This window comes from Triticum aestivum, chromosome 4B, assembly GCF_018294505.1.
Source record: "Triticum aestivum cultivar Chinese Spring chromosome 4B, IWGSC CS RefSeq v2.1, whole genome shotgun sequence".
NCBI classification, from domain to species: Eukaryota; Viridiplantae; Streptophyta; class Magnoliopsida; order Poales; family Poaceae; genus Triticum; species Triticum aestivum.
In genome coordinates, this window is record NC_057804.1 from 619,053,991 (window position 1) to 619,081,417 (window position 27,427).

Here is a 27,427-nt window from a genome sequence, read left to right on the forward strand (position 1 = left end):
GACGCCTCATAGGTCTTTCACAAAGCACATACCTTGATAAGATTTTGAAGAAGTTCAAAATGGATCAGTCCAAGAAAGGGTTCTTGCCTGTACTGCAAGGTGTGAGATTAAGCTCGGCTCAATGCCCGACCACGGCAAAAGATAAAGAAGAGATGAGCGTCATCCCCTATGCCTCAGCCATAGGATCTATTATGTATGCCATGCTGTGTACCAGACCTGATGTAAACCTTGCCGTGAGTTTGGTAGGAAGGTACCAAAGTAATCCCGGCAAGGAACACTGGACAGCGGTCAAGAATATCCTGAAGTACCTGAAAAGGACAAAGGACATGTTTCTCGTTTATGGAGGTGACGAAGAGCTCGTCTTAAAGGGTTACGTCGACACTAGCTTCGACACAGATCTGGATGACTCTAAGTCACAAACCGGATACGTGTATATGTTGAATGGTGGAGTAGTAAACTGGTGCAGCTGCAAGCAGAGCGTCGTGGCGGGATCTACATGTGAAGCGGAGTACATGGCAGCCTCAGAGGCAGCGCATGAAGCAATATGGGTGAAGGAGTTCATCACCGACCTAGGAGTCATACCCAATGCGTCGGGGCCGATCAAACTCTTCTATGACAACACTGGAGCTATTGCCCTTGCCAAGGAGCCCAGGTTTCACAAGAAGACCAGGCACATCAAGCGTCGTTTCAACTCCATCCATGAAAATGTTCAAGATCGAGACATAGATATTTGCAAAGTACATACGGATCTGAATGTCGCAGATCCGTTGACTAAACCTCTCTCACGAGCAAAACATGATCAGCACCAGAACTCTATGGGTGTTCGATTCATCACAATGTAACTAGATTATTGACTCTAGTGCAAGTGGGAAACTGTTGGAAATATGCCCTAGAGGCAATAATAAAAGGATTATTATTATATTTCCTTGTTCATGATAATTGTCTTTTATTCATGCTAGAATTTTATTATCCGGAAATCGTAATACACGTGTGAATACATAGACCACAATACGTCCCTAGTAAGCCTCTAGTTGACTAGCTCGTTGGTCAACAGATAGTCATGGTTTCCTGACTATGGACATTAGATGTCATTGACAATGGGATCACGTCATTAGGAGAATGACGTGATGGACAAGACCCAATCCTAAGCATAGCACAAGATCGTGTAGTTTGTTTTGCTAGAGCTTTTCCAATGTCAAGTATCTCTTCCTTGGACCATGAGATCGTGTAACTCCCGGATACCGTAGGAGTGCTTCGGGTGTACCAAACGTCACAACATAACTGGGTGACTATAAAGGTGCACTACAGGTATCTCCAAAAGTGTCTGTTGGGTTGACACAGATCGAGACTGGGATTTGTCACTTCGTATGACGGAAAGGTATCTCTGGGCCCACTCGGTAATGCATCATCATAATGATCTCAAAGTGACCAAGTGTCTGGTCACAGGATCATGCATTACGGTATGAGTAAAGTGACTTGCCGGTAACGAGACTGAACAAGGTATTGGGATACCAACGATCGAGTCTCGGGCAAGTAACATACCGTTTGACAAAGGGAATAGTACACGGTTGCATGAACCCTCGACATCGTGGTTCACCCGATGAGATCATCGAGGAGTATGTGGGAACCAACATGGGTATCCAGATCCCGCTGTTGGTTATTGACGAGAGAGCCATCTCGGTCATGTCTGCATGTCTCCCGAATCCGTAGGGTCTACACACTTAAGGTTCGGTGACGCTAGGGTTGTATGAATATGAGTATGCAGCAAACCGAATGTTGTTCGGAGTCCCGGATGAGATCCCGGACGTCACAAGGAGTTCCGGAATGGTCCGGAGGTAAAGAAAACTATATAGGAAGTGATGTTTCGGCCATCGGGAAAGTTTCGGGGTCACCCGGTATTGTACCGAGACCACCGGAAGGGTCCCGGGGGTCCACCGGGTGGGGACACCCATCCCGGAGGGCCCCAAGGGCTGAAGTGGGGAGAGGAACCAGCCCATAGTGGGCTGGTGCGCCCCCCTTGGCCCACCCCCTGCGCCTAGGGTTGAAACCCTAGGGTGGGGGGCGCCCCACTTGGCTTGGGGGGTACTCCACCCCCTTGGCCGCCGCCCCCTTGGGAGATTGGATCTCCCAGGGCCAGCGCCCCCCCTGGGGGCCTATATAAAGGGAGGGGGGAGGGGTCAGCCGCACCCTGAAGTTCTGGCGCCTCCCTCCCCCTGCTACACCTCTTCCTCCTCCGTCACGTGCTTGGCGAAGCCCTGCCGGAGTGCTGCTGTTCCACCATCACCACGCCGTTGTGCTCCTGCTGGAGCTATCATCATCAACCTCTCCTTCCCCCTTGCTGGATCAAGACGGAGGAGACGTCACGCTGACCGTACGTGTGTTGAACGCGAGGTGTCGTCCGTTCGGCGCTAGGATCTCCGGTGATAGGATCACGACGAGAACGACTACTTCAACCCCGTTCTTTTGAACGCTTCCGCGTGATCTACAAAGTGGTATGTAGATGCAATCTCTCTCCCATGACTCGTTGCTTAGATGAACTCATAGATGGATCTTGGTGAAACCGTAGGAAATATTTTAATTTTCTGCAACGTTCCCCAACAAAATTTTGGAAATTTTTGCGAAACCTTTCGCTCGCGCGTAACCTTCTCTGCCTCCTTGGGTCTCCGGATCGTCCTCTCACCGCCAGCGACCTCCCACCGCTAGAATCCGCCGCCGTCAACGGCAATCTGCCCCACCGTTGCCGCCGTAGCAAGTTCATCGCCGGATAGGGTATGCACTTGACTCTTTGTGCTATTCTTTAAACTCCGATTTGTAGCACATTGCATTGCCATGATTCTTGCCACGTATGAAATCATCTCTAGCTAAAACATCCAGTAGATTAGATTTGATTTGAAAATTTAGGGTTAGGTTTCCACCGAATTCATCTCGGACCGACCGAGTTGTTGAAATCGGTCTCACCGATTTGGCTTAGGCTATTGCGCATGCGATTTTCGGTCTGACCGAGAATTGCAAATCGGTGTGACCGAGTTCGATTCTTTGTGAAACCTTAGCAGTCTCGGTGCCACCGAACTGTGACTCAGTCTGACCAAGTTCACTAGTTTAGGTTCCAAAAGCTACTTCGGTATCACCAAGTTTACAAATCGGTAGCTCCGAAATGCTTTCTGTGGAAAACTAGAACTAAGTTTTTGAGTCAATTATTTTGCAAAACATCTGTACTTTGTGATGCTCATCTACTCTACCTCATCTACAACCTATTCACAGGGTATACTGATAGTTGTTTGCTTGAAAATGTCTGATCAAATTGACAGCCAGAACAAATCAGAGGAACAGGCTCAGATGAGTGAGGCCACTAGTCCCTCAAGCAGCTATGATGAGGGTAGCAGGAGCACACCTAGTAACTTGCCCAAGGCAGCTACTGGGATAAGGAAGAAGAGAACATCTGATTCAGAGGATGAGGATTACATTGCAGCTAATGATGAGGCCACTTCCAAGAAGAAAGTGATAAAGAAAGAGTTTGGCACTGCAGCTTCAACAAAGCCAGGAATGAACAGAAAAGCTCTAGCCAAGAGAGTGCATATGCGAAAAGTCATTGCATCCACTCAAGAAGCTTTGGGATCTGAACCCAAAGAGGCTACTGTTGAAGGGAAGAAGAGGAAAGAACGGGTCAAGAAGACCATGACCAGAGTTATTGGGAAGCCCTCAATGATGGAAGAAGAGGAAGAGGTTGCTCCACCAGCACCTAAAACTCAGAAGCTGGTGGGAGATGCTGTCAAATCAGGGGCTGCTCCATCTAAGCCCAAAGATGCTCCCAAGGCTACTGCTCCTAAGCCCAAGACTGCACCCAAGAGAAACACCAGGAGTATTCCAGCTGAAAATAAGAACAAGGCCCCAGTGACTGAAGCTGCTGATGAAGAAGATGATACACTTGTCTTGAGAAAGTTGAAGCCCAAGATCCCTGACCACAATGATGCACATCCAGTTGCAGAGGACATGAAGCTCAGAAAGGATGCATGACTGAGATTATGGAGACAGTCTGATCCCTATGATGTCAAGAGGAGAATTGTTGTGGACTACAGGTTCCACACAAAGGAACATCAAGACTTCTATGAGACAATCCTGCTTGACAAGAAGCCCATAGTGTGTGACATGAGATGGGTTGACTGGGAGTACATCAGGAAGAATGAAGATCATTATCCAGGAGTATATGACAGCTTCAAATCATATGGAGTTGACACATTTGTTTCTCAGGAGCTCACCAAGTGGAATGATGAGCTGATCATGCAGTTTTACTCCACTGCCCACTTCTACCCAGATGGGAAGATCATCAGATGTCAGAAGGTACAAGGTACCAATCTTGTATAGAAGAATGGGTCAATTGATCAATGCTCCAAAAGAAAGTGAAGATTACTTGGATGTCTATGCCAAGAAGAAGAAGGATCACAACTCCATGGCTAGCATGTACAGAGAGATCCCACATGCTGCATTGGAAACTCATAAGTTTGGATCTCTCCACTATTTGTTGTCTGGTTTACCTACCATCAACTTGATTCTAAGGCACACTTTGCTACCCAAGTCAGGTGATCACAAGATGATCAGAGGACATGCTATCAACTTGCTGCATATATTTGATGTGCCTCAAAAGTTCAAAGTCATGAGTCTGATTGTGGAGACAATCAAAAGGACTGCTGTTGATCAGAAGAGATCTTGTGGGTATGCCCCACACATTCTGGAGCTCATTAACTCCAAGAAGGGCCAAGAAAAATATCTACTAGATAAGGAGCACCTGCCCATCTACCCAGACTTTGAGGACAACACTGTTGTCACGGATGAGAATGAACCATCGTCTGCTCAAGCACATGAGAGAGAGAAGGCAAAGGCAGAGAAAACTGCAAAGATGCCAACAGCTGAAGAGGCATCTCAGGAATTCTTAAAGAGCAAGCAAGATCAGCTTGGATACTTGATTGCCTCCACCTTGAGGATTGAGAAGGGCTTGGCCACCCTGACTCAAAACCAGGAGAGCTTGGAGAGGATCATTGAGTAGAAATTTTATGATCTTGATGTCAAGGTAACTAAGATCTAGTAAGTAGTTGAGCAACTTCAGGAGGAAGTGGAGGAGAAGAAGGGCAAGTCTACTACAGATGCTTTCCATAGAGTGCCCAGGAGCCAGAGATCTGCTGCAGTGCCTGTCACAGATATTAGAGCTACTACATCTGCACCAGCAGCCATAGCATCAGTTCCACCAGCTCCAGCAGCCACTCTACCAGCTCCAGCTACATCTATAGAAGCTTTCGTCCTTGGAGTCATCTCCACTCCACCTCATGAAGACCAAGCCTAAGAGTCGTTTAGCACTATGCATTTTTATGAACTTTTTGGTACTTGTTGCCAAAGGGGGAGAAAATGTATAGATCATAGTCTTCGAGAGAGAGTGTTGCTTTTTGGTCTCTCTTTGCTTTTGCTTGAACCTTATTGTGTGTTTGCTTGATACACTATGTCTTTTGTGTGATACTTGGATGATCATGTGTTTGATCATATGCTACCTCAATGCTTGTTGGATGATATTATCTCTTATATCCTTTTATGATCACTCACTTGCTTGGTGAAGAGTGCATGCTTTTTAACTTCTATCATTTTGAGCGCTCCACCAAGATGTATGTGACATGGAAGAGTAACCCATGACACTAACACATTGTGCATTTGCAGTCCAAAGCAAATTTTAAATAATGCACAAATTTAGGGGGAGCTCTTGCTTATCACATACTTCTCAAAGCGATGATGTTTTTCAATCTTATTATCATTTGTCGAAGCTTTGATCTATATGTTGCCATCAATTACCAAAAAGGGGGAGATTGAAAGTGCAACTATCCCTGAGTGGTTTTGGTAATTCCTAACAACATATATCTCATTGAGCTAATACTATTTCAAGATAAATATTTCAGGAAAGCTCAATGTTTGGCATGGCATGGATGAGAAACGTGGACCCCTCAAAATGCTAAGGACAAAAGGATTAGCTCAAGCTCAAAGCACAAGACTCTACATTTTACTTTTTGTGATCCAAGATCACATTGAGTCTATAGGAAAGCCAATACTATTAAGAGGGGATGAGGTGTTGCTTAATGAGTTGCTTGCTCAAAGTGCTTAGTGATATGCTCCATAGCCCTCAACTACTTTCTCACATCTCCATATGTCCCAAACCAAAAGTCAAACTCGGCCCTACCAAAACTTTCTATCCGGCGCCATCGAGTTCACTTGACATAGCCACTGCTAGAAACCCTAGTCTTTTCGGTCTCACCGATAGGGATCTCGATCTCACCAAGATGGGATTGTAATCTCTCTGTTTCCCTTCGTAACATTTCGGTCAAACCGAGATGAGCGATCGGTCCCACCGAGATTGCAATGCAAATTCTCCGTTTCCCTTTCATAACATTTCGGTCCAACCGAGATGAGCGAGTCGGTCCCACCGAGTTTGCCTGACCAACCCTCTGGTTAGCTTATTACCAAAATCGGTCTCACCGAGTTTGTGTAATCGGTCTCACCGAGATTACGTTATGCCCTAATCCTAATGATATCGGTCCCACCGAGTTGACATGTCGGTCCCACCGAAATGCCTAACAGTCACATTAGGAACTAAATCGGTCTGACTGACTTTAATGATTCGGTCCCACTGAGTTTGGTAAGTTGTGTGTAACGGTAAGATTTTGTGTGGAGGCTATATATACCCCTCCACCCACTCTTCATTCGTGGAGTGAGCCATCAGAACATGCCTACACTTCCACTATCCATTTTCTGAGAAGAGAACCACCTACACTTGTGTTGAGATCAAGATATTCCATTCCTACCACTTAAATCTTGATCTCTAGCCTTCCCCAAGTTGCTTTCCACTCAAATCTTCTTTCAACCAAATCCATATCCTGTGAGAGAGAGTTGAGTGTTGGGGAGACTATCATTTGAAGCACAAGAGCAAGGAGTTCATCATCAACACACCATCTGTTACCTTTTGGAGAGTGGTGTCTCCTAGATTGGTTAGGTGTCACTTGGGAGCCTCCGTCAAGATTGTGGAGTTGAACCAAGGAGTTTGTAAGGGCAAGGAGATCGCCTACTTTGTGAAGATCTACCCAAGTGAGGCAAGTCCTTCGTGGGCAATGGCCATGGTGGGATAGACAAGGTTGCTTCTACGTGGACCCTTCATGGGTGGAGCCCTCCGTGGACTCGCGCAACCGTTACCCTTTGTGGGTTGAAGTCTCCATCAACGTGGATGTACGATAGCACCACCTATCGGAACCACGGATAAAAAATCTCCATGTCACCATTGCGTTTGCTTCCTCAAACTCCTCCCTTTACCTTCATATACAATTGTTTTACATTCCGCTGCTATACTCTTAGAATTGCATGTGTAGGTTGATTGCTTGACTTGTGCTAAGTTGCTAAAATCTGCCAAGAACTAAAATTGGGAAAAGGCTAGATTTTTATTTGGTCAAGTAGTCTAATCAGCCCCCCCTCTAGACATACTTTCGATCCTACATCGGTGCACAAGCGACAACACCGCATCGAGCCATGGCAGGGATGGTGGCTGTCTAAGGCGGCCCGCACGATCCTCATCAACTCGTCCCTATAGAGTCTCCTCCTATTCATTATGAGCTTTTACACCCTCCCCGAAATGCTTCACCATGAGATCGGCTCGGTCCAGGCTCGGTTCTACTAGGCTGGCAAGGGCGATAAGCAGAAGTACCACATGGTCCGCTGGACCGACATCTGCAAACCCAGGGACCAAGCTGGTCTCAGAATCATGTCCTCCAAGCACATGAACCTGGCTCTCCTCACGAGATGGCTCTGGTGCATTGCAAATGGTGATGGTGGCCTGTGGTTGCAGACCATCCATCACAAATACTTGCATGGTGAACCCCTCGCCTTTTGCATTAGGACAGGCGGCTCCCAGTTCTGGCACTCCGTCATTCAGGTTCTCCCGGTCCTCCGCATTGGGACCTCCATCACAGTCGGAACTGGAACATCCATGATGTTTTGGTTCGATCGCTGGGCTGGGGATATTCCCTTCGCTGCCAGGTTCCCTGGCCTCTTCCCCATTATGGTCGAACCTGGGATCTCCGTCGAGATGACCCTTATTGACTTAGGGCGTCTCGCGTTCCGACGACCATTTGGGCCCCGGAGGTTTCTGCGTCGCACGAGCTCCTTGATGCAGTGGCACTCCATGAGCCAAACCTGGCGCAGCCCCACGACCGCCTATCCTGGCGCCTCGAGTCCTCTGGCCGCTTTTCCATGAAGTCCCTGTACCAAGCCATTTCCCCTCTCCTGTATCGGTTGTTAAGGGAGTCCCGAACTAGGGGGTGTCCGGATAGCCGAACTATCATCATCGGCCGGACTCCAAGACTATGAAGATACAAGATTGAAGACTTCGTCCCATGTCCGGATGGGACTTTCCTTGGCGTGGAAGGAAAGCTTGGCGATACGGATACATAGATCTCCTACCATTGTAACCGACTTTGTGTAACCCTAGCCCTCTCTAGTGTCTATATAAACCGGATGGCTTTAGTCCATAGGACGAACAACAATCATACCATAGGCTAGCTTCTAGGGTTTAGCCTCCTTGATCTCGTGGTAGATCCACTCTTGTAACACACATCATCAATATTAATCACGCAGGACGTAGGGTTTTACCTCCATCAAGAGGGCCCGAACCTGGGTAAAACATCGTGTCCCTTGTCTCCTGTTACCATCCACCTAGACGCACAGTTCGGGACCCCCTACCCGAGATCCGCCGGTTTTGACACCGACATTGGTGCTTTCATTGAGAGTTCCTCTGTGCCGTCACCATCAGGAAGGATGCCTTTTCCCGTCTTCAAAGACGGCACCGTCGTCAAGGGAGCTTTGGCCGCCGGCCAAACTATCCTGCTAGGTGGTTTTCTTATGACCGCCTGTTCGGCCACCGCTCCGACAATGACCTCTCAGGTCATTAAAAGCGATCTTCACGTCAGCTCGGAATTCGCCGAGCAGCTAGATCCGATTGAGCTCTCCTCCGTAAACGAGCTCTTGGATCGCATCGCCGCCCTGGGAGTCGCTACCGACTACGATCAGATTGGGCTTAAAACCGATCTGAGAGAAATTAACTCTCCCCAGGTTACCCACCACGTTGTCGTGGTAGAGGAACAATGCGGCGACTCTTCTTCTATGTTAAAAACCAACTATGTCCGGATTCCCGATCCCTCCATGCCGGATTCCCGCGGAGGGACGGACGCTAATCAAATACTGAACCTAAAGTCAGGCATCGGACCAGATTCGTTGGAAAGCGTCCAGCAAACCAAGCTTCCGAATCCGGAAGCTTCTTGGCCTTTGAGCCTCAGATTGGGCGGGGTTCCGAACTTGATTCCACCCGCCCACCCAAACATAAGCGATCTATCTCAAATACGGCAAGAGCCCGATGAAACAGTACATCATTACTGGGCCAGATTCCTCCTGGTTATGGACAGGATAAAGGACTGCCGTGAAGAAAGCGCGATTTCAATCTTCTGCAACAATTGCACGGACAAGGGAATCATAAACGCCATCAGTCGTCGCGAAGTTACACGCTTCGCCGACCTAGCGACCATTGTACAAAAATACTGCGCGATGGAAAGTGCCTGGAAAACCGAAACTAGGTTTTGGGACAATCCGGCCCTGAATACAACCCCAGTCCGAAATAAAAGGGTGCGTCATACTCAAGCACCTGGGTTAAAAACCAAAAAGCAAAAACCCCATAAAGGGTACGGAACCGTACTGGAGGGATGGCTCAACGGACCCTGCAAAATCCACAGTACGGAGGGCGCCACTCCAACACATAGCCTTCGAGCATGTTGGATATTACGGCAGGTGGCCAAAAGTGGCGAAGGCTTTTTAGCCCCGGGCAACCAGCCCAGCAGCACCAGTACGGTATTAACAGTCTTCGAGACTTTCGCATCAAATAACATGCGGAAACGAACAATCCGCAGTCTTGCCGAAGTCTACCAAGTAGCAACAACAAATCCATGGAGCGACACGGCTATCACCTTCAATGCCAGCGACGAACCTAAATTCCGAACAGCTAGAGCACCAGCCGCATTGGTCCTCAGTCCGATAGTGGACGGCTTTCGTCTTACCAAGGTACTCATGGATGGCGGCAGCGGATTAAACCTCATCTACGAGGAAACCCTTCAAAAAATGGAAATTGACTGGAGCCGCATTGAGCGAAGCAGCACAACCTTCAGGGGAATAATCCCTAGTCGAGAAGTACGCTGCACAGGAAAAATCACACTAGATGTAGTGTTCGGCTCGCCGGACAATTATAGGTCCGAAGAGGTCACGTTCCAAGTGGCCCCATTCGGCAGCGGATATCACGCTTTGTTAGGGCGAGAGGCATTCACAATCTTCCAAGCTATACCCCATTACGGGTACATGAAGCTCAAAATGCCCGGACCCAATGGAATAATCACTCTCGCCAGTGATCCAGATACAGCACTCCGCGCTGAAAATAAGACAGCCGCACTGGCCCTAGAGGCATTATCCGAAGCCCTAGCGGCAGAGGAATTAACTGCGCTGCGCTCCACGGTGGATAGGGACGATGTGATACTCGATAAGAGGTCCAAGTCCACCTCTTTTAAACCAGCAGACGAAATAGTCAAATTTCAGGTCCATCCAACGGACCCCACAAAGACGGCATCCATTGGGGCACAATTAAATCCTGATGTAGAAGCCGCACTACGAGAATTCCTTCGGGAAAATTGGGACATTTTTGCCTGGCACCCTTCAGACATGCCAGGAATCCCACGCAGGCTGGCAGAGCACAGCCTAAATATCCTAAAAGGATTCAAGCCAGTCAAACAAGCTCTTCGGCGATTTTCCGAACCCAAAAGACAGGCAATGGGAGAGGAGCTAGCCAAACTCTTAGAAGCCGGATTCATCAGAGATATCAAACATCCGGACTGGCTAGCCAACCTGGTAATGGTACCAAAAAAGGACAAATCCTGGCGCCTCTGCGTCGATTTCAAAGACCTTAACAAGGCCTGTCCAAAGGACCCTTTCCCTCTCCCTCGCATCGACCAAATCATCGATGCTACCGCAGGGCACGATTCATTGTGCTTCCTCGATGCATACTCCGGATACCATCAAATCAAGATGGCGGAAAAAGACCAGGCCGCAACGGCATTCATTACTCCATATGGGCCATTCTGCTTCAACACAATGCCCTTCGGACTCAAAAACGCCGGCGCAACATATCAGCGCATGATTCAGACATGTCTGGCTACCCAGATAGGCAAAACAGTAGAGGCATACGTAGACGATGTGGTCGTCAAGACCAAACACGTCGAAACTCTAGTAGACGACTTGAGGGTGACATTTGACAACCTCCGAGCATATGACATTAAGCTCAACCCGGAAAAGTGTGTCTTCGGAGTACCAGCCGGAAAGCTTTTGGGCTTCATTGTATCCGGTAGAGGAATTGAAGCAAACCCAGCCAAGATCCGAGCTCTGTCACAATTGGATATCCCAAAAGACCTCAAGCAAATACAAAAACTAACTGGGTGCGTAGCGGCTCTAAGCCGCTTCATCTCCCGTTTGGGAGAAAAGGCTCTGCCCCTCTATCGCCTCCTCCGGCGCACCGAACACTTCGAATGGACGGATGCCGCCACGGCCGGACTCGAAGAAATCAAGGCCATACTGGCAACAAATCCGGTCCTGGCCGCGCCCAACCTGGGCGAACCTATGTTATTATATATCGCAGCAACACATCAAGTTGTCAGCGCGGTACTCGTCGTCGAACGAGAAACTGAAGGGCACAGATTCCCTCTTCAAAAACCAGTGTACTACGTATCCACTGTCTTAACTCCATGCAAGTCCCGGTACCCACATTATCAAAAGATAGCGTATGCGGTGTTCATGGCATCCCGGAAGCTGCGACACTACTTTCAAGAGTGTTCCATAACGGTGGCCTCCGAAGTACCTCTCAACGATATTATAAACAATCGCGACGCAACGGGCAGGATTGCAAAATGGGCCATTGAGCTCTTACCATTTGACATAACCTACAAACCACGGCGAGCTATAAAGTCGCAAGTCCTGGCTGACTTCGTCGCCGAATGGACCGAAGCCGAACTCCCTAAAGAGTACGGCGCGTACTCCAATTGGATCATGCATTTCGACGGATCCAAAATGTTGGCTGGCTTGGGGGCTGGCGTCGTCTTGACGTCCCCAACTGGAGACACAGTCCAATACGTACTTCAAATAATGTACATGGACTCCAACAACGCAGCCGAATACGAGGCCCTTCTACACGGCCTCCGGATGGCAATCTCCATGGGCATTCAACGCCTAGAGGTGCGCGGGGATTCAAACCTCGCAATATCCCAAGTAAATGGAGACTTTGACGCCAAAGATCCGAAAATGGCAGCTTACCGCAACGCCGTCCTAAAAATGTCAGCTCGGTTCGAAGGACTCGAATTCCATCATGTAGCCCGGGATAATAACCAGGCAGCAGACGTGTTAGCACGCATCGGCGCAAAACGTGACGCCGTCCCTCCAAACATCTTCCTGGAACGGCTCTTTAAGCCATCCGTATTATGGGAAGAGGAGTCCGGAAATAACAATCCGGAGCCAGCTGCATCACCTAACTCAGACAATTCTGACACGATCGGCGGCTCAGCCAATGAAATAACACCTTCAGCCCACGAAATAATGGCAGTAATTGCCCCGTGGACGGAACCATTCCTAGCCTACTTAATTAGGCAGGAACTTCCCGAAGACCAAAACGAGGCCCGCTGCATAGTTCGGCGATCTAAAGCCTACAAGGTCCATGAGGGAGAACTTTATAAGAAAAGCACAACCGGAGTCCTTCAAAGGTGTATCTCCGAAGAGGAGGGGCGAAATCTCCTGGCTGAAATTCACGCCGGACTCGGCGGGCACCACGCCGCAGCCCGGGCCCTTGTAGGCAAGGCCTTCCGTACAGGATTTTATTGGCCAACAGCCCGGGCAGATGCTCAGGACTTAGTCCAACGATGCGTCGGTTGCCAGCTCTTTGCTAATCAGAGCCACATGCCACCCACCGCCCTCAAAACTATACCCATCACCTGGCCGTTCGCGGTCTGGGGGCTTGACATGGTTGGACCCCTTAAAGGGGGAACCCACAAGCACAAATACTTATTGGTCATGGTGGACAAATTCACCAAATGGATTGAAGCCAAGCCGGTTAAAACGGCAGAATCCGGACCTGTGATAGACTTCATATCCGGGGTAGTACACCGTTTTGGCGTCCCCCACAGCATCATCACTGATAACGGCACGAATTTCACGGCCGACGAGGTTAAACTCTGGTGCAAAAACATGGGCATCAAGCTCGACTACGCTTCAGTCTATCACCCTCAAACTAACGGTCAAGTCGAGCGAGCAAATGGTCTAATCATGAGCGGCATCAAACCCAGACTAGTGCGGTCCCTCAAGGAATCTAACACGCACTGGGTAGAGGAGCTCGACTCCGTACTCTGGGGGCTGCGGACCACGCCAAACCGAACTACCGGATTCACACCATTTTTTATGGTGTACGGCGCAGAGGCAGTTCTGCCCTGCGATATAATTCATGACTCACCTCGCGTGCGCATGTACGAAGAAAGAGAAGCCGAGCTGGATCGGCAGGACAGTTTGGACGCCTTAGAGGAGGAGCGGGACGTGGCAAAAGCTCGTTCCGCATTTTATCAACAGCAGGCTCGAAGATATCAAAGCAGAGAAGTACGGGCCAAAGCTTACAATGTTGGCGAACTTGTTCTACGCCTGCCGGACAAGAAAAAGGACAAACTTAAGCCCAAGTGGGAAGGTCCCTTCATCATCGACCAAGTCCTGACCGGCGGAGCATACCGTCTACGTAACGCATCTGACAACCGACTCGAGCCGAACCCATGGAACGCAGCCCGTCTCCGAAGATTCTACGCCTAACGCCGGACTCAGAGTTCGTCTCACTCCTCCGTCCACCTTTTTACATTTTCACTATCTCTTGTCCCCCTCCTTCTTCCCACTTTTTTTCAATACCTTTGATAGGCTGATTTGCGCATTGTTCGCACACACTCGATGTGCTCCTAGCACTCGTTATACCTGGGGGCTTCTTTAACAGAAGCTTATTTATACGGGCTTCATGCCCAACACATGTGTCATACTTCCGCATGTACCTTTTATTCACCATTATATGCATCGATATGACTTAAGTTTTGGCCAAGCTGGGTTGCCTGGCTCCTGTGCTTACCCCTACGTTCCCGATTGTTCGGCTAGGAGGTAAAGGGAGCACCTCTGCGATTGTTACTGCCGGGTCAGCCGGATGTGTACCTCAGACTGGGTGAAGCCGAAAGCTAGCGTTCTTAAGAGAATATTCGGTCGGTGACTTGAAAGATGATTTATTACTTACTTATTTATTTGCCCCCAGATGCTTTTTCTGCTATTTTCGCAGTCCGGACATGCACTTTAGGGCATGCCTCCCAGGGAAAGGAACCCTTAACGGAACTATTCTCCCTGGAAGATGTTTCTTACTAACCATGTAATATAACATAGCTAGTTGGGCACTTGTCTGATAAAGCAATTATGACCCCGACGCCTTGTCTCCACGCATGCCCCGGTTCTTCTATAACCGTAAGGGTATTCGGACACACTCCGGACTGTTGGGTCCGGAGGTTGAAGCGAAAAGGTCCGCAAAGACAAACGATCTACAATCCGGCTAGAAGGCATTTTACATGTCATTTCAAATTACATCGTCAAACTGACTGATTGTACTCCTCTTCAATCCCATCTAACAGGCTGTCTAATTTACAGTCCTGTTGGGAATATTTCGCGGCCAGTTCTACTTGGCCGTACATCAAGCTCACAGGGATCTCCTTCCCATCAGGCCCCGCAGGTCCGACCTCGGCCATGTGGTTTGGGTCAGCCTTCGGGTACCGCGTCTTCACCATGGCCCAGGCCTCCCTGGCGCCTTGACGGCAGGCCGATATTTTCCACAGACGGAGGCGTCGCCGTGCTCCCTGAAGCTTCTCAGCAAGCTCTCCAAGGCCCTCGGGTAGGGAGACGGAAGGCCATAAAGCCTGAACGACGCCACTCATCGCCTGCCGAACACGTTCGAGCAGTTGAACCAGCTCGGGAAGTTGGTCACCCGTTGAACCAGGCATTTCCTCCGCAGGGCGACCTGTGAGCACACCTAAAGACACATTTCTGTCAATCGACTTCCTCGCCGAATTCTTCTTTTCAAAGGAATTTGCTCAAGCACTTACTATAAATGCCGCGACGAAGCCGCTGATTCTCCTTCACGGAGCCAGACAGCTGGGCCCGAACACCTTTCAGCTCTTCTCCTAGCTGGGTGTGGGCATCTTGGAGCTTGTTTCTCTCCTGCTGCACCTTCATAAGCACCCTCTCGCCGGCCTTTAGCTGACGCAGTAGCTGTTGCTTGTCCGGATCTAGTCCGGCGCCCTCTGCAATATTATTGTCAGATTTACGCACACGCCGCACTTTGTTAACTACTTATCTTTTCGAAGTACGTATTACCAGCGGGGGTCTCTGTGGCTCCCCCTGTGGTGGCTAGTGCGGCCTCAAGTTGGGCCTTGCACTCTTGGAGCTCCTGGGACAGGTGGGTATTCTTCTCCGTAAGATCCTGCATAATAAATGATCCTTAAATCAGTTATTTTAACTATTTTAAGTCTCGGGGGCTACTAGCATATATAACTATTAAAATTACTTACCCGTATGTCCTTCACATACTGCTCCGTGGCTCTGGTTAAACCATCTTGAGCAGCACGGAGGTGCGCGTTTCCCGCATCAAAGGCATTCAACGCCTCCGGGGAGAAACACGCGTCACGAAGAACTGTCCGGCGACGCCTGTGATTCATGGCGCTCTCCACCTCAGACCGGGTGGCGGACAGCCTGTCGGCATCCTCCGTCGGAGGAGCATCCGGCTCTTGCCCTGTGTTCGCCTCCACTTCCGGACCACGCGATGGAGCATGGCTGGCGGAGGCTTGATTGGCAACCTCTCCGGACACTGTCCGGCGAGCGCTCTTTCTCCTGGAAAAGTTATGAGCGTTAATATACCTCATAGGGATCCTTCCCTTAAAAACAACGGTGCGCCGTACCGTTGCGGCGACGTTTCGATTTGCGTCGCACTCCTCTTCCGCCTGCTGGGCCGAACTGACCCTTGCTGGTCAGCCGCCGCAGGTTCGGCTTCCCGCCTTAAAGGCACCTCCTGCGATGCACCATCAGTATAGGATGGTCAGAATTGAGCACGGATCAAATGATGGTGTCAAGACCTCGGTCGTAGTCACCTGGGAGGCCGGAATCAAACCGGGGTAGTCAGCCGTAATGGCGACTAGGGCATTGTCCATGCTAAGTTGGTGGAACACCCCGTCAATCAGCTCCACCTTTATGTCCGGATCCTCTTCGGAGGTCGGATCAAGGGATCGTTCCGGATCCTCGGGCTGTGGAGTTAGGCTTCGTATGCCCTCCACGTCCCGGCGCAGCTCCTGCGCCGAAATCACAAAGTAAAATACTTGACTTTGGAAGTATGGATCGGGTAGATAAACGTCCGCTTACCCAGCTCCGAGGGTTATTCATGGAGAATCCGTTCAATGGATTCGTGCGGAGAAAGTCCTCCTCCTCCCCCTTGTACAAGCCGGACAGGATCTTTGCCAGATCGGCTGCCGAGCTCGGCCCTCTGCGGCCGTGACGGGTGGCGTCGTCTTCCCCGTTGAAATCCCACATAGGGTGGCCCCTATATTGGAGTGGCTGCACCCCTCGCATAATGCACGTGGCCATGATTCCAATCATGGTCAATCCGGAGTGGGCCAGTAACCTAATCCGGCCCATCAGATAATGGACGCTCCTATCATCCTCCCGTTGAGGGCTCCGCGGGCGCCAACTCAGGCGTTTCTTCAAGGGAGCATTGCTGAACTCCGGGAGGCCGATCCGAACTGGATCCGGCAGAGGGGCGTCCTCCATGTAGAACCATTCCGAAGGCCAGTCTTCGGACGCCTTCTTCGGGGTGCCGGATAGATATCCGGTCCCGGCGATGCGCCATATTTCGGCTCCGCCCACTTGATATATCGACCCCTCATAAGAACGGGGTACAAGGCAAAACAATCTCTTCCACAGCGCAAAATGGGGCTCGATGCCCAGGAACAGCTCGCAAAGAGCTACAAAGCCCGCGATGTGCAAAATGGAGGCAGGTGTGAGGTGGTGAAGCTGGAGTCCGTAGAACTCCAGGAGCCCCCGGAGAAACGGATGTATGGGAAATCCGAGCCCCCTTATTAGATAAGGGACGAAGCATACCCGCTCTCCTTTGGAAGGGTTGGGGACGCTCTCCGCCTGCTTTCCACCCTTGAAGGTGGCCAGTCCGGCTCGAACCGGAACCATGAAAGCTGGGGGAAGATATCCCTCGGTTTGGAGCGCCACTAGCTCGCTGTGTGGAACTGAGCATCTCCCCCAATCTCCTGGCTTAGGGCTGGGAGCGCGAGAGGAGGAGCCGCGTCGACTATCCATGATGGAATGGATTTTTGTCAGAAGCGCTTCGATGAGAACTTGCGAATGGAGGATGGTGTGAGCTGGATCTAGATCCTCGCCTCTCTTATAGGCGGCTCGTTCGCGCGGCTAGGGGGTAAAATGTAAAAATACCCTAGCTTTTCGCATTCATACGACACGTGGAAGAAGGCCATTATTGGGCGTAGAAGCCAAGGAGCGCAACATTTATAAGGAAGCCGGACACTATTCGACAGGAACATGAAGTTTGAAGGAGAACCCGCCTTGCAACGCCGAAGACAATATACGCGCCGGACTCGTCGTCGCTGAAGCCCGGTTCGGGGGCTACTGAGGGAGTCCCGGACTAGGGGGTGTCCGGATAGCCGAACTATCATCATCGGCCGGACTCCAAGACTATGAAGATACAAGATTGAAGACTTCGTCCCGTGTCCGGATGGGACTTTCCTTGGCGTGGAAGGCAAGCTTGGCGATACGGATACATAGATCTCCTACCATTGTAACCGACTTTGTGTAACCCTAGCCCTCTCCTGTGTCTATATAAACCGGATGGCTTTAGTCCATAGGACGAACAACAATCATACCATACGCTAGCTTCTAGGGTTTAGCCTCCTTGATCTTGTGGTAGATCCACTCTTGTAACACACATCATCAATATTAATCAAGCAGGACGTAGGGTTTTACCTCCATCAAGAGGGCCCGAACCTGGGTAAAACATCGTGTCCCTTGTCTCCTGTTACCATCCGCCTAGACGCACAGTTCGGGACCCCCTACCCGAGATCCACCGGTTTTGACACCGACAGTTGTCCTTGAGTCCATATGGGCCATCCGCGTGCCCCTCAATATTAGAATCTTCATGTGGCAATGGATCTGAGGCCGACTCCCCTCTGGCGTGGAGGTGGTGAAACGCCAGGGTCCGAGTGATGGTATCTGCCCCCTATGTGGGATGGAAGAAACCTCAAATCACATCTTCTTCTCATGCGTGGCCGCCCAGTTTCTATGGGGCCTCCTCCGAGAGGCTCTCGGTGGCAACTGGTGTAACACCAACTTCCCTGATCTCCTCTCCGAGATTCAGGCCTCCCCCATGTCGGGCCGCCACATTAGGTGGCTACTCATTGGGGTGCTAGCGTGGACGCTCTGGACTGTGCATAATAAGCTTGCCATTCAACGGGTTCCTCTTCAACGTGCTACTGATGTTGTGTTCAAAATGTGTGGATACTTGCAGCTCTCGCGACCGCTTAGCTGTCACCAGGATCGCGACGCCATCACCACCATCATCGCCGACCTTCGCTCGATGGCTCTTCGCTTGGCGCCGCCGCTCCCTCCCCCACCACCCGAGCCGGATTAGCTCCTTAGCTGCTGCTGCTAGTGTGGTTGACCCGCCTTCGTTTTTTTCCTCTTCAGGGCTTGTTGAGTTGTGCCCTCAACATAACCCATTTGTACTCTATGTTGTGCGATTGTGTGTGTGTGGGGGTGAACCTTGTTGTACCGTTTGGCTGTGGTGGTTTGCTTTGTTTATAAAGCGGGGAGAAAGCCTTTTTCGGTAAGATGGTCAACTTCTCACAATTATTGCTTGTACTAATTGCTCATTCATTAACATGTGTACATATCCCCACATCACTTCAATTCCTCTAGCTTTGACCATAGATCATTGCTGGTTTGGAGACAATTCTTGGGTGCAACTAAGAGCAAGTATGATAAGTCCTACTCAGCAGGCTATAAGATCTGCCATGTCATAAAAATCCTAGGTGAAAGAGAGAGAGCAGAGCCGGCTCTTGAGCAGTCGCCCGCCTGTATGCAAGGCACGAGGCATAGCAGCTGGCTTGCAGCCCAAGCTGCTAGCTGTAAACTGGCGCTTTGCCTTTCCTCACAATCCTAGCATGCAGATATTAATAGTTAAATCCAACCCAACAGCCAATCTATAGCTATCTTATTATATGGTCTTGGCTGTATGAAGATTATAGATGATATGGACATGGCTATAGAGCCGGCTGCTGCCTCTCTTAGGGTGTGTTTGCTTTCTGCCATGGAATGGAACATAATGGGTCGGGATGCAGGCCAGCTCCTCGAATCACATCTTCTTCTCGTCCGTGTCCGCCCAGTTTCTATGGGGCTGCCTCCGAGAGGCTGTCGGTAGCAACTGGTGTAACACCAACTTCCCTGATCTCTCCTCTCCGAGATTCATGCCTCCCCCTTGTCAGGCCGCCACATTAGGTGGCTGCTCATTGGCGTGCTAGCTTGGACGCTCTGGACCGTGCGTAATAAGCTTGTCATTCAATGGGTTCCTCTTCGACGTGCTACTGATACCGTGTTCAAAATGTGTGGATACTTGTAGCTCTGGTGGCCGCTTAGCCATCACCAGGACCGCGACGCCATCACCACCATCATCGCTGACCTTCGCTCGATGGCTCTTCGCTTGGTGTCGACGCTCCCTCCCCCACCACTCGAGCCAGATTAGCTCCTTAGCTGCTGCTGCTACTCCTGCTGCGGTTGACCCGCCTTCGTATTTTTCCTTTTCAGGGCTTGTTGAGTTGTGCCCTCAACATAACCCATTTGTACTCTATATTGTGCGACTGCATGCGGGTGTGGGTGAACCTTGTTGTACCGCTTGGCTATGGTGGTTTGCTTTTTTATAAAGCGGGGGAAAGCCTTTTTGGGTAAAATGGTCAACTTCTCACAATTATCGCTTGTACTAATTACTCATTCTTAACATGTGTACATACCCCCACATCACTTCAATTCCTCTAGCTTTGACCACAGATCATTGCTGGTTTGGAGTCAATTATTGGGTGCAACTAAGAGCAAGTATAATAAGTCATACTCAACAGGCTATAAGATCTGCCATGTCATAAAAATCCTTGATGAAAGAGAGAGAAGTGAGGAGAGAGAGCAGAGCCGGCGCTTGAGCAGTCGCCCACCTATACGCAAGGCACGAGGCATAGCAGCTGGCTTGCAGCTCGAGCTGCTAGCTGTAAACTGGCGCTTTGCCTTTCCTCTCAATCCCTACATGCAGATATTAATAGTTAAATCCAACCCAACAGCCAACCTATAGCTATCTTATTATATGGTCTTGGCTGTATGAAGACTATAGATGATATGGACATGGCTATAGAGCCGGCTGCTGCCTCTCTTAGGTTGTGCTTGCTTTCTGACATGGCTATAGAACCATGCACTAAAGACCCGCAAAAAAAATGCTCTGAAGAGAATACAATTACGGATTCTATAACTCCTGAACGTACGGTGTTTCTGGTGCTCGTCCCGAACGTGCCAGCGTTCGTTCGATGGTGTTACGAATCTTGAAGCAAGAGCGATCTGCCACGTCAGCCTAGGATTCCGTTCGGAAAACCATCGAGTCGTCGCGAACACTTTTCATTTTCACATATCTTATCCCACTGTGCTTCTCCACACCACCGCCTATTCTTAGCCACAGACGCCACTCCACTGCATCCCCTCTCCTCGACACGGGTCTCGTGAGGAAGTGCGCCGGCGACGAGGCGGGCTGCGCCGTCCACGAGGCAGGCGGCGGCGAAGAGGATGCGGGCGGCGCCGGCCGGTAAGAGGAGGTGGCCGGGGGAGACGAGGAGTGGAGGCCTCAAATAGCAAGCAGCGGCCGATTTGGGAGGCGGAGCGGCGGACGATTTGGGAGCGGGGGTCACAGGCGGCGTCCCCATGGGTGTACGAGGATCTGGCCTTCGTCGTCTGCTTCCATACAAGACGCCGCAGGCGCGGAGCTTGGGCCAGAGCAGCGTTGCTCGGGGAGGAGCTGCAGCAGGAGCTGGCCATGGACGGGTGCTGCGTTCATAACCTCGTGGCGGTTGTAGAAGGGGGCGCGGGGGTTAGCGACAGCAGGGCCTCCAACCACCGGAACTCTTCATGGCTGGGTGTGTGTCCTGCATGGTCAGGTGCTCCGCCCGCCGTGTTGCTCGTCCCGTCCGAAAGCTCTGGATCTAACTCGAAACAGGCGAAGAGCTCTGAACTCCAAGCAGACGTCTAGGTGCCTAGGTGAACTTCAAGCAGTCGACCAGGCTGCTGGCTCTAAACTCCAAGCTAGGAGAAGAGCTTGCTGATCCCATTTTCTTTGGGAGTTCAAGGTGATATTCTGGTAATCCCCTGTGTCGCACCTGCTACTCCCAGCCACGCACGGCTAGTGCTGCTCTGTGAGCATATTTTTCACTTGTTTGCTTACTATGGAGAGGTCAAATGGTTAACCAAGTAGATGTAGTATGTGCACATGGTAAGATAACACATATACGTGCAATCCAAATTTCATGTGTTTCCATGGCATTTTAATTTCACACACAATGGCAAAATTATTCCCCCATGGCAAATTATTCATAAACAGCACGGCAATTCCACACAAGTTTCCATGCTGAGATCTAGACACATAAAAATAGTCAAACATTTTAGATACAATTTTGCCATGCTATTTTACAGAACACACAAACATTTGCAGCCTCCATACATAACTGAATATTTTGTACAGTTCAGTTCTCATTTGGAGCTATCACAACATCTTTTTGTCACCAGTAGTGTGTCTCAAGCAGGTGGTTAGGGGGTGTTCAACCTCTGGTGAACGAAACATGCCTTTTTTGCAGGGTTAGTTTTGTGTCTCGAGGATGGCAAATTTTAAGGTGTCATTTTTGTGGTTGATCGTGCTGCGAGTGTGGTGTTGATAGGTCTATGTTCCACGCCGATGGTCGTCTTTAGGGTGGTGCAGGTGTTACCATTGCTCCACGAGTAGCTCGATGTGAGTCTAATTTTCCCCTGGAATGTTGCCATGTCTCCCATTTTGTTCGGCACGGCAAAATTGCCATGTTTTTAGTTTAAAAACATCTTGTGTAGTTTTTTTTTCATATCTCAACATGTCCCACATACCATCTTTTTTACATGTCTCCACATATTTACACTTTGCCTTCTAAACCATGCATTTTACCGTGGTAATTTTTTAAATTGTCAGAAACAACACAAAATGGCAATTATTGCCATGGAAATTTTTACTATTTATTTGACCTTTATACATGGCGAATTTACCTAAACCCCCATGGCAGTATTTAACTTTTATTGCCATGGCAAATTTTACTATTTATTTATCATGGAAAATTTACCTTTATTAACATGACAATTTTATCTAAATCCCCATGTTAATGTTTAACTTTTATTCTCATGCAAAGTTTTGCTATTTATTTCACCTTCATTAACATGGCAAATTTACCTAAATCCCCATGGCAATATTTAGCTTTTTATTGCTATGGCATGTTTTACTATTTATTTCACCTTCATTAACATGAAAAATTAATCTAAAACCCCATGGCAATATTTATCTTTTATTTCCATGGCAAGTTTTATTATTTATTTTTCATGGCTAATATACCTTCATTAACATGGCTACCTAAATCCCCATGGTAATATTTAATTTTTATTGCCATGCCAAGTTTTACCCCTGTTAACATGGCTATTTTACCTGAATCCTCATGGCAATATTTGATTTTTGTTGCCATGGTAAGTTCTACTATTTATTTGCCATGGCTAATATACCTTCATTAACATGGCAAAATTTACCTAAATCTTCATGGCAATATTTAACCTTTATTGCCATGGCAAGTTTTACTTTTTTATTTGCCGATGTCAGATTGACCATTATGAACATGGCAATTTTACCTAAACCCTATGGCAATATTTAACGTTTATCGCCATGGCAAGTTTTACCTTTTATTTGCCATGGATAATTTACCTTTATTAAGATGGTAAATTTACCTAAATTCCCATGGTAAATTTTAACTTGTATTGCCATGGCAAGATTTTCTATTTATTTGACCTTCATTAACATGGCAGATTTTACACTTTTTTTTGCAATGTCAAATATATGCACATTTTAATATGATTTTGGTTATGATGTTTTTTCTTTGTTCTTTTTTTGTTTTTTGAACTTTTTTGTGTTTTTCACACACGGCATTTTTCTCATACATTACATGTAATTTTAAGAAAAATTATCATGACATTTTGTGCTATGAATTTGCCATTCGCAATTTTTTTTGTGGTGTATGATGGAAATTGCCATGACTTTTTTTCCCTTTTTGGGTTGTTAAAATATCGCCCATGTCAATTTTCCGCGTTTGAAAGTTGATGGCAATTTTACTTAACAAAGCAAAAAATTGGTCCTTTTTACCGCAACAAAAAGAAAAGAAATATTCGGGTGTTTTCTTTTTTTCATTACTAGGCTTTTTATTCATCTTTTTGGGCTGTTAGGGGCTGGGGAGGTGTTCAGGCTAGGGCTTTTATCATTCCAAGCGAGTGGGTTCGATCGTTGCCCATACCGAACAAAACGTTCGACTTGGGGTGCTCTCAAACCGATCGTCAGCGCCATATCGGGGTCCTAATTTTTTTTTCAAAATCCATCCAATTTTCCCTCAAATGGCATGACAAATTTTAGCTAAATCTAATGGAATTTTTTTTTACTTTTATTGCCATGGCATTTCTTACTCTTTTATTTGCCATGGCAATTTTACAATTTTTCATGCCTAAATTACCTATATCTACATGGAAAATATTTAACTATTATTGCCATGGCAATTTTTACTCTTTTTTTGCCATGGAACTTTCACATTTATTTGCTATGGCAAAATTACTAATACTGCCATGGAAAATTTACTCAAACTGCCTTGATAATTTTAATTTTTTATTGCCATGGCAATTTTTGCTCTTTTTTTTTCCATGGCAATTTACATTAATTTTCCATGGCTAAATTATCTATATCAACATGGCAACATGGAAATTTTCACTTTCATCCTTTTTCAAGGGATTTTTACGCACAAAGCAACTTGCCATGACATTTTTTCCGTGCCATTGCATCTTTTTGTCCATGGCAAAATCTTTTTTGTGAAAGACGAATGTCATTTTCTGGTTTGCATCAATGGGATTTTTTAGTTCTCAATTTCCCCCTTTTTAATGCCAATTTTTTTCATAGCATAGCAAAGTCTGCTCTTTATTTCACAAGCTTAAAAAATGTCTTTTAGTCACAGTACAAACTGGGCCATACTGGGCTTTCCTTTTTCTTTATTTATTAGTCACAACAAAAGCCTGTACGGGGTGTTCGGGCTGGGGCTCCTCTGGTCCCGAACTACTTTGTTCGATCGATACCCAGATTCCTCCCGAACGAATCGTTCGGTCTGGGGAGGCCACAGACCGGACGTTCGGTCATTATCGGCGTCCATTATCCGTTGTTTCCTTGAGGTAGCAACAAATATGTCTATCGGCTTGCATACAATATTTTTGAAATAAATTTGTTGTTGCTTTTTGAGATAGCTCCACTTTTTAATATAAATTTTAGATGTACTGTAAAAGGACTCTGAGATTTGCTACGTCTATGTTGATGGTCGGAGCCGCATAAAAGAGTAAACTGAGCGAAACCTGGTTGTCGACCACAGCTGCACATAGTTTTGTGCAAGACAACACAACACACGATGTGCATGTGAAGCGATGATAAACGATAAGCAAACCTGAACTTCCGAGAACAGCGGCGTGCAAAACATTCTGCAGATTCGGTCCGGCAGCCGACGCGTCACCATGCGATACTATTGCTCCGAAGGCATTCACCGACCCGCTCGTCACCGCCAGGTACAGAGGCGACACGCCGGCACCGTTCAGCTCCGATGTCGACAATGTCATGGTGGCCACCTAGATGAGGCACTCTGAGTGTCGCAGGCCATGGGGATGTCAATGGCTAGGATCTCAAGCTTGGAAGATAACGGGGTTGATTCACGCTTAGTATTCAAGAAACCAATATTATTTTATTGTTGTGCAAAATTTTCAGTTATGATTTTTTTTGTTCTATGAGATTCACAAAAACCATGCTTTTCATCTCCATGAATTAATCGGCAAATAAGTTACGTAAAACCCAAACCAGAGCACCATCGATTACAAAACTGCATCGAGCCCCTAAGAGCAACTCTAGCAGACCCCGCAAAAATTCGACTCGCAAAACGCGTTTGCGCTTTCAAGAAGATTGCGTTTGCGGGTCGAAAATATGCGCGGCCGATCAGATACCGTATCTAAACCTGCATAATTTGAAAAACACTTCCGCATGAGAAATTGCACAAACAAAGTTCATCACTTCACATACTATATGATCAACAAATTAAGTATAGATCATACTACATGCTACATTAACTAGTAGTAGAGGGGATCGGATCTGACGACGGCGAGGTCGCAGCAAAATGGACGACGCCGTGGAGGCCGAGCGACGCTCAATCCTCCTCACCGGAGCTGCACAGGTCGACGTACTTCGCCGCCTGCTTCACGCAGATGCGGCGCCACTCCTCAACCTTCTCGTTGGCGGCGACCACCTGCCGCCACTCGAGGGCTTCGAGCTCCTCGGCGTGGCGCCGGCGCTCTGCCTCCTGGTGCACGCTCCGCTCGGCAATGGCGGCAGCAACGGCGTCGAAGTCCACAATGTAGTCCTCGGACCCGACGACTCCGCGGCAGCCGAGCGGAGCGGGCTCCTCGGGCTCCTCCTTCACCGGGACAAAGGAGAACGGTGCCGGCTCCTCCGGCTCCTCCTCGTCCTCCGACCACTCCCTCTTCACGGGGAGAAAGCCCTCGCCGGAGGACGAGGAGGATCCGGTGTAGGAAAATGTCGCGGAGGAGAAGGACGCGCGCCGGCGATCGTACTCCTCCATCTCGCGGCGGTTGAAGCTCGCCGGCGGCGACATCCCATGGTTGGTCCACCTCCGGGCGCCGCGCGTCCTCGCGTCATCCGACCGGACGCGGCGCTCGCGCTTCGGGTCCCTCTCACGGTCGGATCTGCTGCCGGAGCCGTGTCTGGAGCTCCACATTCGGCCCCACATGGCGGTTGGAGGCGGGGCGGGTGGTCGCCGGCGGCGAGAAATGTCGAGAGGGGAAAGGGGAATTGGGTGGCTCGCGGCGGCGGGGGGATAGGGTTTGGACCCGCAAAATGGTCGCGGAACCGCAGTTATAGTGCTCGGGGCGTGCGGTTTGCGGGCTGCGGCAACAATTTTTGCGGGCCGGACGAGTATGTGGGTTCTGTTCTAACCGAAAAATTGGGCCGCGTCCGCATACTCGCCGGAATTTTTGCGGGCCGGGTGTTTTGCGGGGTCTGCTAGAGTTGCTCTAAGAGCATGCCCAGCACGGTCGCTTGCAACTAACCCCGGGGGAAGATACATAGCCAAATTGCTACTTTCCCGTCTAAGCACAGGGATTTCTGTTTTCGTTGGCGATTAACCAGTCGCCGACCACCCAACAATAATTTGCACAACGCTTGAGGGGTTTTTATCATCGCGTACAAATGCCTACAACGCTAGAGGAAGGGGCGTCTGCACCGGTGCTATCCAACAAATTAGTTCTTACTAGTAAAATGCCCGTGCGTTACCACATGCCTTTAAATTTCTTTTGTAATTGCAGGTAATGTGTAGGAAAGACAATCTTCAACAATCAGGAAGTAATCAAAATCCACTTCACTTGCTACACAATTTAATGATGTATACATATAGAGCAAATTCAAAAAATTAGCTTCGGATACGGAAGGCTTGCCCCCTATCAAATTCAGAGTAAAGGATGGGAGGCTTGCCCACTTTTGGCTTGATCGCTGGATAGGGGAGGGTTCCCTTAGACACAGATTCCCATGACTCTTTGTCATTAGGCACAATCCAAGAGCAGCACAGGACAGGGTTTTTGGAGCAACGGTGCCATGTCGCATGAGGTCGACAGACCGGGGTGAGCTCGTATAGCTAAACGGTCTCAGAGGCAAGTTATGCGAGTTTCTTGATGGGTTTATTGCCATTCACGAGTGGAGGTCAGGGTGGATGACAGATGGACCTTGTTGTTCTAGCAATCGTTTGGGCTCTTGGAAGTGGCGGATTGGGACCTCCTCTAGGATGAGCTAGCCGGAGTGAGTTTAACC

At 48.9% G+C, this 27,427-nt stretch overlaps 1 pseudogene; it reads right to left on the reverse strand.

The window, feature by feature from the left end:
* LOC123090290 (ankyrin repeat-containing protein At5g02620-like) overlaps window positions 1-25,348 on the reverse strand; it is a 165,704-nt pseudogene extending 140,356 nt beyond the window's left edge.
* Window positions 25,349-27,427: the final 2,079 nt, after the last annotated feature.